This window comes from Staurois parvus, unplaced genomic scaffold, assembly GCF_062004578.1.
Source record: "Staurois parvus isolate SC_StPar_1 unplaced genomic scaffold, SC_StPar_1.0 ptg001302l, whole genome shotgun sequence".
Taxonomy (NCBI): domain Eukaryota; kingdom Metazoa; phylum Chordata; class Amphibia; order Anura; family Ranidae; genus Staurois; species Staurois parvus.
This window is the reverse complement of record NW_028319098.1, coordinates 12048598-12060548: the sequence shown is the minus strand read 5'-3', so window position 1 is coordinate 12060548 and position 11951 is coordinate 12048598.

The window sequence follows — 11951 nt, the reverse complement described above, 5'->3', positions numbered from 1 at the left end:
GGATGAAAATACCTTGTTGACGTCAGAGGTCAGAAGAGAATGGGCAGACTAGTTGCTGGAAACATTCAGATGGTAGGGTCATTTTGGCATAAACAACATGAAAGCATGGATCCATCCTGCCTTGTATCAACAGTTCAGGCTGGTGCTGGTGGTGAAATGGTGTGGGGGATATTTTCTTAGCACTAGCAAGGTGTACCTAATAACGTGGCCAGTGAGTGTATATCCATTGGGTTGAATCTCAAAGATTCTTATCGGATATTCCAATCCATACACTGATCAATGGGTCTAATAAAGCTTTTATTTTATCTCCAAAGTCTCTGTGTCTTCCTTAACCGCTTCCCGACCGCCCTATAGCAGAAATATTGCTACAGGGCGGCACGGGTGCCCAAAATCACATATACATACGTGATTTAGCATTCCTGAGTAGGGGGTGCACGAGAGCCGCGCGAGAACCCTACCCATGCCTCCATGTCAATCATCGTGCCCCAGCCGATAATTACCCTCCGCCACCTGGTTATTACCGAGCATCTCTGACAGGGAGGAAGTCTGTTTTCCATGTCAGCTCGGTCTTCCTCCATGTCAGCTCGGGTACACTTCTCTGGATGGCTGCAGCACAGCCATCCAGAGCAGTGTGCTTACAGAGAAGCACACAACCTCCCCCTCCCCCTATTAAAACACTCCCTACACATAGTTAACCCTTTGATCGCCCCTCATATTAACCCCTTCCTGTCCAGTGCCTTTAGTACAGTGTCAGTGCTTTTTTTTTAGCACTGATCACTGTATTGTTGTCACTGGGGATGTCAGTGACACCAAGTCAGTTACCCCTCAGTGTCAGAACATCCGCCGCAGTCCCGCTAAAAGTCACTCACTGCCACCTTTACTAGTAGAAAAAAAAATCGCAGCATCTATACCGCCATTTGTAAACACTATAACTTTCACATAACCAATTAATTTACACGTATTTTAATTTTTTTTTAGCAAAGACATGTCGCAGAAAATAGTTTGGCCAAAATTTATGACGAAATTTGATTTTTTACATTTTTATTACTGGACATGTTTAATAGCAAAAAGTCCAAAATATTGTTTTTTTTCTCAAAATTGGCGGCCTTTTTTTATAGCGCAAAAAATAAAAAACGCACAGTTGATCAAGTACCACCAAAAGAAAGCTCAATTCATGGGAAAAAAAGGACGTAAATATAATTTGGGTGCAGTGTTGCATGACCACGCAATTGTCAGTTAAATTAAAGCAGCACCATCACACAAAAAATGGCCTGGTCAGAAAGGGGGGTAAATCTTCAAGAGGGTAAGTGGTTAAACTACTTCACAATCTCTCCAGTATATGCCCAAAAGAGAAAAACTAATATAGTGCAGTATTTCCTAAACTATAATACACTTTACACTCCGGTGCGTGCATACCACCATGCACTTGTAACCACCAGTGATCAGTGACTTGATTCTCTTTTTATGTAATATCTTACCAAACAAAAAAAAAAATCATCACGTCCATCAATTCAAATCTCCCCTTCCTCCTGTGGACCACCCCTCTTCACACTGTGTCACATGTAAAAAGAAACATTCAATAGTGCAGTATTAATATTATTAGTATTACTATTAGTAATGCTGCACTATTAAATGTTCCTTCAATAGGGGGAGGGGCCAAGTGACTTTGTGTGTGTCAATGGACCAGAGCCCTGCTTGGAATTGAGCCCGCACTAGTGCCACCATAGCAAGCATCTTGCTATGGGGGCACTAGGAAGGGGGAAGGAGCCAGGACGATGGTGAGGGACACCAGAAGAGGAGAATTGGGGCTACTATGTGCAAAACCATTGCACAGAGCAAGCAAGTATAAAATGTTAATAATTAAAAAACAAATCCGTTACAAACACTTTAAATATTAGCATGTTTCTTCAGTTCCAAAAAATTGTGGCACTTTCTAAAAAGGCGTAATTTTGGGAGTGTTCGTACTGCCCTGGCATATTTATTTGATATGTTTTATTCTAGAAAGTATAGGAAACATTTTTTTTTTAATTTTCAGTGTTTCTTTTTCTTTTATAGAGTAGAAATCCAGTGGTTTTTAAATACTACAAAAAAAACTCTGTCTCAAAAAAATTATATGAAATTCACTTGGGAACAGTGTTGCATGACAGAGTAATTGTCAGCTAAAGTGTCACAAAACTGAAATGTGGCCCAAACAGGAAGGGGGTGTAACAGGCTGATCTTTAATTGGGTAAGCATATTTATAAATCAGTGAATCTGACATTCATCAAACATTCACTGCGGCCAACACTTCCAGGTGCATGAGTTTAAAATGACATTGATTCACCACCAGTAAATGTTTAGTGAAAGTCACATTCACTGCTCTATAAATATGCTTTTTCACTGGTTGTATCTGCTGAGGTCAACAGGCGAGTGCACTGCACATGTGCAGGGCTCTAGAGAAGGGTGGCTCCTGTACCACTAGGAGGTGCTTGTCCTAATAGCTGGTCCATCCTAAAAAGAAGACAGGACAGAGTTTTGAAAGAAATGTGTGTGGCAAGCTTCATATAATCCATGGGATTATATACATTTACCATACTGTATTTTAGGCATGTTTTTTGCTTAGCAGCCTCCAATAACTCTGAAAACAACAACAAAGAGCGCTACTCTGGGTGCAGCATTAAAAACCTAAGAAATAATTTAGACAAGTGACAACTCACATTAGGTAGAAGGGCATGAGCTTATCACACCACAAGGATCGGTGTTGCCACTGCATTCAGGCTATCAAAGTGTCTGGGAATCCACTGCTCCGATCCGTATGCATGTCAGCTATGTTCCTGGGAGCCAGTTGTCTTCCTGAAGCCATGGAACTCCGACTGGAAGTGAGGTCAGTGCCTCGGACAGGAAAGGCATGGCTAACATGTTTCAGAGCTACCCAGCTCCTTTCTCCTATGGGCACCGCCATCTTGCATGTGATGTCAGCAGCTCCAGCAGGCCAAGAGGTATCACTCAACTGAAAGCAGGTCATTGTTTCCAAAACAAAGCACAAAAGGTTTTGTAATGGTTTGGCACTATATTAGGGATCTGAAATTTTCCTCCAACTGTGTCTGTTTACCACATATTAATAATAAAATTCCATTTAGGTAGTAGATTAAAGGGTTAATTCGCCTTTTTCAAAAATGCCTATGCAGATAAGGGGAATCTGTAGATAAAAACAAACTGTGCAGCTTTGACCAAAATTGAATTATACCCTTGATTTAGGTGTAGGCCATTTATCTTCCTCATAAAGCCTGACTGGAATAATTCTAGGACAACCTTTATGTTACCACTCACCTTCACCATCACACAGTGACTTAGCACTTATGCTTGGCACCTCTAAAGTCATAGGTTCATATCCCAACAACGGGCTCTATCTGCCCGATGTTTACATGTTCTCCTTGTGCCTCCATGGATTTCCTCCCTGCAATGATATGCTGGTAGGTTAATTGGCTCCTGTCTAAGCTGGCTCTAGTATGTGAATATATGAATAGATTTTAAGCTCCTTGGACTGGGACTGATGTGAATGTACAATATAGATATACTGTATGTAAAGCACTGTGTAAACTGTTAATTCTATATAAATACTTGTAATAAATAATCACAGGAGCAAGCTCTCAAAACTCTGAGCTCAAACCTACTGCATTATGGGAGGGAAAGTGCATGTGAGGGTGTTTGAAACAGAGAAAGAGCTCACTCCTGTGATGATGAGCCGTAACATTAGGCCTCTCGTTGCAACAACCTGGAGGTATTCCAGTCAGCCTTCATGAGTTACATAATGACTTACACCTATAGCAAAGGCACTATTCAACTTTGGTCAAAGCTGCACAGTTTGTTTTTATCTACAGACACCCCTTATTTGCATAGGCAGTTTTTGATAAAAGTGAACTAACCCTTTAAGCAGTTTCTGGTAGGGTGGGGAGATGTAGAAGTGCCAAGGGTCACTTTGACTGGATGTTCCCAGATTTCCTCTCATGTGCCACCCTGTGGGTAGGTTTGCTGATCCAAGAGTGCAGGAGAAAGCATCCAGGAAACAACTGTGGTACTCATGTCCATGAGCTTGTGTTAACCCTTTAATTGCCATGAACTAAGAAATATGGGGGATGCCATTGCTGATCTAATCCTAAGACTATTCATTTTCTGGCTGTGCCTGACTTTATTACTTTTACTCATGCAGACTGAAAACCAGAATGAACTCAGAAATCCTGATCTTCAAATGTGTTCCAGGTCAGTGACTCAAAAGTACTGAAGTCGTTGAATCTTTATGACAGCCAAGCAACTAGAATTTTTAAAAGGGCGGTCAGAAGTGACAGCCTCCCTACTCTTTAAATACATCTGTTAAGAACTGTACATAAATTGGCCTTGTTGGTGATAATTCTGCAAATACAGGACAGATTAAAATAAATGTCTGCTTTGTTTAATCGAGTCTTCAACCCACATAGCCTCACACATGACAGGGTCTCTTTAAAACTGATAATAAACTAATAGAGGTAACACATATCACATTGCCGGTCCAGATTGTGCATTTAGGCACTCATGGGTAAAGATATTCCTTACCTTTCTAGAATAAAACTTAGTGTGTTTCTTTTGCCCACATATAAAACACAGATGAATGCTTCAGTTTATGTCAAACAAATAAACAGAACTTCTGTTTTGTGCTTTTTTGTGTCTGGTGTCTTTCCTGATTGCAAAGGTATTTATAATTATAACATGCAATTTATCTGTGTTTCAGTTCATATTTGAAAATGGCAAAACAGAATCCCATGGGTCACTGAATATTATCCTTTCATTCCAGCTGCCTGTTTTAAGTCAGTCAAAACATTCCAGACTTCAAAAGGAAGTTTTGCCTGGTTACACCATTTGGGTGTCCCTCCATGGTTGGTCTGTAAGGGATTGGTTATTTGGATAAATTAATTTGTGGAGCCTGCCGGCTTTTGAAAGACGCTGGTGTCTGCCTTCAGATTAGTTCTACTGGTTACACATTTTTTTTTGCATATTCAATTATATAAAGAGAAACAAGAAAAGCCTAGTCATCTGTGTTACATAGTAAGCAAATGCTGTACAAAGGACAAACTCCAAAAATGTTAATGAGCTTACAATACCAATGCCTGAGTTCAAAAAAGTGCAGAGTGTAAACATGCCTGCTAATTTTTGCTGCACAGTGATGGACCTCATTTGTAATAATTACTAAACCTTAGCCTTTTGATAAAGGTCAACACTTTAAAGCCTTTATTTCAAGTACACAACCTCAATGTTTTACTTTTTGTGCCTTTGTCAGTTGACATCTGCCAAAAAAGAAATATCTGAGAACAAATGTAGCTACATGAAAGAAGTAAAAAGGAAAAGTGATTTGCAGTACCAAACATGCAAAACAACAAAGTTGAGATGAGTGGGCCTGAAGGAGCCCAAAGGCCCCCCACTGAAAAAGACTTTGAAGCCTAATTTAAGACATTTTTTAAAAATTGTGTATAGAGTAGAGAATAGTTCAAATATTTTGTTAGTTTTTTTTTCCATCTGTGACCCACCAGGACAAGAAATGAGGGCTGTACGCTTGTCATCAAGACAGGAAGACACGGACAGCAATAGGAGCCAGTTCAGTTCTACTAACAATGCTTTTTCTCCGTATCTTTGCTGAAAAGATTTTCCAATGCTTCATGTCCTAACAAGAAGTGATTGGAAAATGTCCCAGATATACACACAAAAAGCAATAAAAAAAAAAAAAAGAAAAAGGGGGGGGGCTCTAATCCTTTGCCACTATATCAAAAACAAAATAAAAAGATTTCCTCTCTATTCCTGCTTTGCAAATAATTCAAACATTTGGCTTTACCCTCACTTTCTTTCCTAATGATGTTGGTGATTAGGACTAAAAAACAGAGCAAATCTCCCTAACAGGCACGTAGATGGCAATAAAACCCTGACAGTCATTCTATCCCCTCACAATTCTATCCAAATCTAACAATAATTGAGTTTGAAATGTAACATTTATTTAACCCTTTTTGCAGCCAGTCATTTTTGCACACATGTTTAAAAAATAATTTTAGGCCTGAAGATTACACAAAACCCTCAAACATTATATATTTTCTGAAAGCAGACACCCTAGAAAATAAAGTAGTGGTAGTTTAATTTTTGTCATACAATATTATTGCAAAGGTCTAGGAAATGCACAATTTCAGTAAAAATCACACTAAAGTGAATTTTAGGGCAAACAAATGCAACAAATTACCCGTCTTGGTAAAATATAAAAGACGGGGTTGTGCTGAGTAAATAGATACCCAACATGCCAAACCTTAAATTTATGTGCGCCTATGAAATTGCATCAAACTTCAGCATCCTATATTTTATATAGACAACGCTTAAAAAGCCCCTATACATCATCAGTTTAGCGTTATGGAGGAGGTCTAGTGCTAGAATTATTGCTCTCACTTTAGCCTGTGCAGGGATATGTAACACGTGTATCGCAATCAACCTTTTTCATGCGTAGGCGCCCTGACACTTGAATTTACATTCGTAAATGCATATATGTGGGGGTGGGGGGGCTCAACATTTGGGGGAGGGGGAGGATGTTATGTGCTTTAGTGTAACCTTATTGTTTTACAAAAAAATAAATAAAAAATTTTCATCACATAGGGGCCACAAAGTCCCCTTTGTGATGATTTTTTGGTGAAAGGTTCTCTTTATTGAGATAAGCAGGGTCTAAAAGACCCTGCATGTCTCCTCTGTGATCCATTAGATCTATTGCAATGGGAATCGCATTGCAATACATCTTTCCCCAGCTATTCTAGCTAGAAAAGTGACAGCCGTGACCTGAAAGTGATGTCATAGATGTCGCCTTTCCTGGTCACACAAAGAATGGGAGAGGACTCTCGTCCGCACTCCTCCCCAACCCCACCCTTTTTACATAATGCAGAGGATTACCCCTTAGGTTCCACAGTGAGTATATCAAGCATGCTTTACTGCATATACAGACTGATTTTACTGTTGTGAGCTTAATAACACATTAAAGGTTTTTTTTAATATAATTTCATGTGTGCCTGCTTAAATTGTCATAATTTCTTAAAGTAATGGCCTTTGCTGATTTATTCCCCATTCTGATCTGTGAGGTTTGGTACCATGCATTATTCCATGCACTATGATACACGTTAAGTTGTGTGCTAATGTGTGTTGCATTAAGGCAGCCCACTAAAAATGCACATAGTACCATATCATGCGCATAGATGTGAAGTTGGCCTTATAGATAGTCTACTTGGACACTCATTGCATGGTTCTCCCCAGAGATCAGCCAAAGCTGTTTTTTAATTTTTTTTTAATTTTAAGCTACCGCTGGGGAAGCAAACCTTTTTTTCTTGGTCCAAGCTAGAGTTGGGCTTAAAAACTAGGATAAATACTTGTAAATGAGTTGGACACAATATGATCATATATGTGCACTTGCTTGAATGTGGTCAGGTCCATAAGTTCCTCTGGGGTGGTAACTGTTGTGAATGGTTCAGTGTACTCTGTAAAGAATTGTGTAGCGATGGGTGAATGTTTCTGGGTTCAGCTTGTGGTCACTCATCAAACCCATTGTAAAAGCTGAAAATTGCAAATTTCTGAAAAATCTGAATCCCACTGAATTCTATAGGGATGAATCTTGAAAATAAATCCTGGCAAGTTTCAAGACTAATAGGCAAGAGATTGTCAAACAAAGAACATGGGGATCCGGGTATTGGCATGAGTAACATGCACCAATGCTATTCAATTTTTTGCAAATACCGTACATTGGACCAGTCCTCCTTTTTATGTGAATTCAGGGGTGACATTGTAAAAACATCAATACTTTAGATTACAGGCTTGGGAAAGTTCTTTGTAAGTGGTGCTATGGAACAGTACAATTTTCACAGACAGTATCACTGTATTCTGGCATCACATATTTTGTGTAATATATTTCTTAACTTTTACATTATCGCTTGGCTTAAATATAGCAGCAGCACACCATTCTGACTCATTACAGTTTGAAAAAGGCTTTTTTAGGTAGTTAAGGCTGTGACATCTGATTGTTCTTTACCCAGTAGTAATAAACCTGAACTGACCAGTGAAAGTAGCAGCCACAACAGAAAAACTCAAGGAAAGTTTACTTTTACAAGTTCTCGACTTCATACAAAATGGTCAGTAGTACACCAGCTTATTAAACTTTGTAAGCTTTTTTTTGCAGTATCACATTGCATTGTCTTAAAAGTAAAATAAAATGTTGAATCATATTACTTAAAAACATTTCAAAACTATAACCCATATTCCCCAAACCCTATCCCACCTCTGTATCCTCAATTATTCCCAAAAAAGTCTAACCATAGACTCCAGGTATGTATTTGGTAGAAATTGGGACAGTACACAAGCACTTGAATAGGCTGCAAAAAGTGGTCTGTTATACCATATCTGCTGCCAACAGCACAATTGTGGCCTGCAATCTCAATGGCATCAGCTGTGGTCAAGAAAAAAAACAATTTTTGTGCCATGTGCTTGAGACAACACATGACTATGCACCAAAGAGCTCAATGATTGCAGCACCACAGTGAGACAGGTTGGAAGCAACAAGCATACACTCCTCCCCTACAAGGGTGCATGGCAGCCAAGTTTGTTGGCCCTGCTAAAGTTCCCTTTTCCTCCCTCCTCCTACTCACAAGAGCATAATAGCCATTTTTTATTTGGCTAAGTTCTTTGCATTGCATCCCCTCCTAATCAAGTGGAAAGTTCCTGGCCCTTTTGTTCTCCTCCTCCTCAAATGAGCTTTACAGCCATGCATTTGGACCTGCTAATGCAACCTTTTCCTCTTCAAGGCCACATGGCAACCATTTATTTTGAGCCTGCTAATGTGCCATTTTTCTTCATCACCTTCTCCTTCTCAAGGGGACATAGCAGCTATTTATTTTGGACCTGGCAATTTGCCCTTTTCCACCTTCCTCTAAAGGGTGCAGAATAGCCACTTTTGTTTACTGTGATTCTTTTGCTCCCTTTTCTCCTACTTATAGGAGCCCAGCTCTCAACATGGCCACAGCCTCTAGACAATCAGAATCTGTCCTTGCTTTGTTGATAGGGACAGGGAACCTTTAAGTCCTCCCCTTTAGCGTTTATTTTGTCTCCCTGTGCTCTGTCTCTGTGCAGGGAGAGAGGAGTGTGTAGTGTGAGTAGGAAGCGATGTTCTGATGAATGGCTTGAATGGGCCAACGGCAGCCAGGGCCACATATTGTAATAAAAATAAAGTCCTAGGCCTACACACTTACCTCATATTTTACAAAATTTCAAAATGCGTTCCTTGCAAGAAAAGGCTGGAGCTCAGACTTTGGTCTCATTGAGGTGTTGATGGCTACAAGGAATTCTCTTGGTGTTATCTGCACATGGTTCTCTGATGAAAAACAGCTTTTTGATTTGGCCTCTGCTGCATCCCCTGGGGCCTTCTGACAATATGAAGGGTATTGATAGCATAATAGAAATGGTGGACACCAAGGTTTCAAAGGAGTAGGAAGTCTCACTCAAGAAACCCAATGAGAAGAAAATAATAATTAGCACATATTACAGTTGTAAAGCAGATCAATTAAGAGATTTGTTTATGGAAGTCATCAGATCAAAGTATTCATCCAGTGTTGAATTCTGAAAGAATATTGAACGATGGACCAATAAATATTTAAATGTGGATGATTTAATGGCAGCCAGATAAGAAGGTAAATAAAGAGTTGAAAGGTCAGCTGAGGTGAAAATAGCTCAAAAGCAGCTACATGGAAAAATTATATGAATGCAATGAAACTGTCCATAGTCCATTACCTTGCAAAAACTGAACATGAAATAAAAATGTAAAAAGTGGGTAGAGAATATCTCCAATGGATTAAAAAGGCCATTTCTAAAGCTCAACGTGAAACAGACTATAGGTCAGTACAGGTGACAGCTTTGTGGTGAGCAGGACCATGTGGATCATGTGATTGGCTTTAGCTTGTCTCCTCTATAGCCACACTCCGATGGTTGTGGCTAGCGAGTGCATGACTGGGGAGGGGACAAGCTGAATCTATCACTCCACAGACCAGGCAGACTCCCAATTTGTGCTTCAGTGTTTGTTGGAATTAAATTTGTAGTGGGAAAGATGGGCTCCCTGGAGGCTACCAATTAGAGGTGTTTAAGAGTCACCATTCTGTATAGGTGTATACTTGGAGTGGTGCTTTTGTGCTTTGTGTTTGTGCTTCCATTTCTATGTCAGCTGCTTTTTCCAAGATCCTGATTATGGTGCTCCTGTTGGTGTGCTGTGTGATTCTGGATTAATTATAGTACTCACCATACTATACATGCTTCTCCATTCCTTATTTTTATTTATGGACATTGTAGTATGGACCATTTAAAGGACTCTCCATGGATAATATTGCCATATTCCCCCTACACTGTGGATGCAGGATTTTTCACCAGTTGTGCTACAGTGCATTTCTTCTTTAGAAAGGGCAGACACTTGAGCTTTGATAATGTCTAGAACCGAATTTTAGTCAAACCTTAGCTATTTTCTCACCATCCACTACTATTTTTTATGTTTTCATTTTTCACCATTTATAGATTAGTAATTTGTAATAATTACACCATTGATGCCCGGTTTGCAAAACCAGGATATGTAGAGATGGCAAGGGTGTAAGGGAAACTCTTACAGGCAATCATATCTCTTGAATCAAATCCAGATCAGTCCTTTTCTTCTACCACAGACATGTACAATATGCTGATGGAATGATCTTGCTACGGCATTGCATCAGTAACTAGGGATGAGATAAACACCCATAGTTCAGATGTGGGATTTGCGAACTCAATGAACGTTCATGTACCAAATCTGAACCCCATTGAAGCTAGTAGGAGCTGAATATTAAAAACTAGTAATGACCATTTTCTAGGCTGATAGGCAAATGATTGTCAAAAAATTGGCATGGGGAACTGGGTATTGCCCTGGAGAACCTGTACCAGAGCAAAAAAAAAAATCAGTTGGATGGGGAGCAGTGATTTTTTTATAATGCTTAAAGGGCTTCATAAAAAAATGCTAAACTGCTGTCTGTCGATGCCCCAAACCTGCCTGTGATGTGCATCTGAGATCAGACACTGATGTCGGATGAGAAGGCCTGGCTCGCAGTCTCTGTAATTCATCCCAAAGATGTTCTATCGGGTTGAGGTGCAGGCCAGTCAAGGTCCACCACCTCAAACTCGCTCATCCATGTCTTTATGAATCTTGCTTTGTGCACTGGTATGGAGTCATGTTGGAACATGAAGGAGCCATCCCCAAATTGTTCCCACAAAGTATTATTGAGCATGAAATTGTCCAAAATGTCTTGGTATGCTGATGCCTTAAGAGTTCCCTTCTCTGGAACTAAGGGGACAAGCCCAACCCCTGAACCCTACTTCCACTTTGTTATAATACTACTGACAGCTGAATGTGAAATATTTAAGGGAATTTCACGGACGGACTTACTGCACAGGTGGCAACCTATCACGGCACCATGCTTGAATTTGACCATTCTTCCAGAAGCGCATATGTGAGTTCAGGCACTAATGTCGGACGCCAAGCCCAACCCCTGAAAAACAACTGCACACCATAATCCCCCCTCCACAAAACTTTACACTTGACACATTGCAGTTAGGCAAGTACCGTTCGCCTGGCAACCGCCAAGGCCAGACACTTCCATCGAAGTGCCAGACAGAGAAGCATGATTCGTCACTTCAGAGAACATGTCTTCACTGCTCTAGAGTGCTTTACACCACTGTATCCAACGCTTTGCATTGTACTTGGTGATGAAAGGCTTGGATGCAGCTGCTAGGCCATGGAAACCCATTCCATGATGCTCTCTATGCACTGTTGGTCTTTAGCTATTAAGTCTGCAGACATCTGGCAACTTCTGCTCACTGTGCGCTTCTGCATGCGCTGACCCCACTCTGTCATTTTACATGGCCTA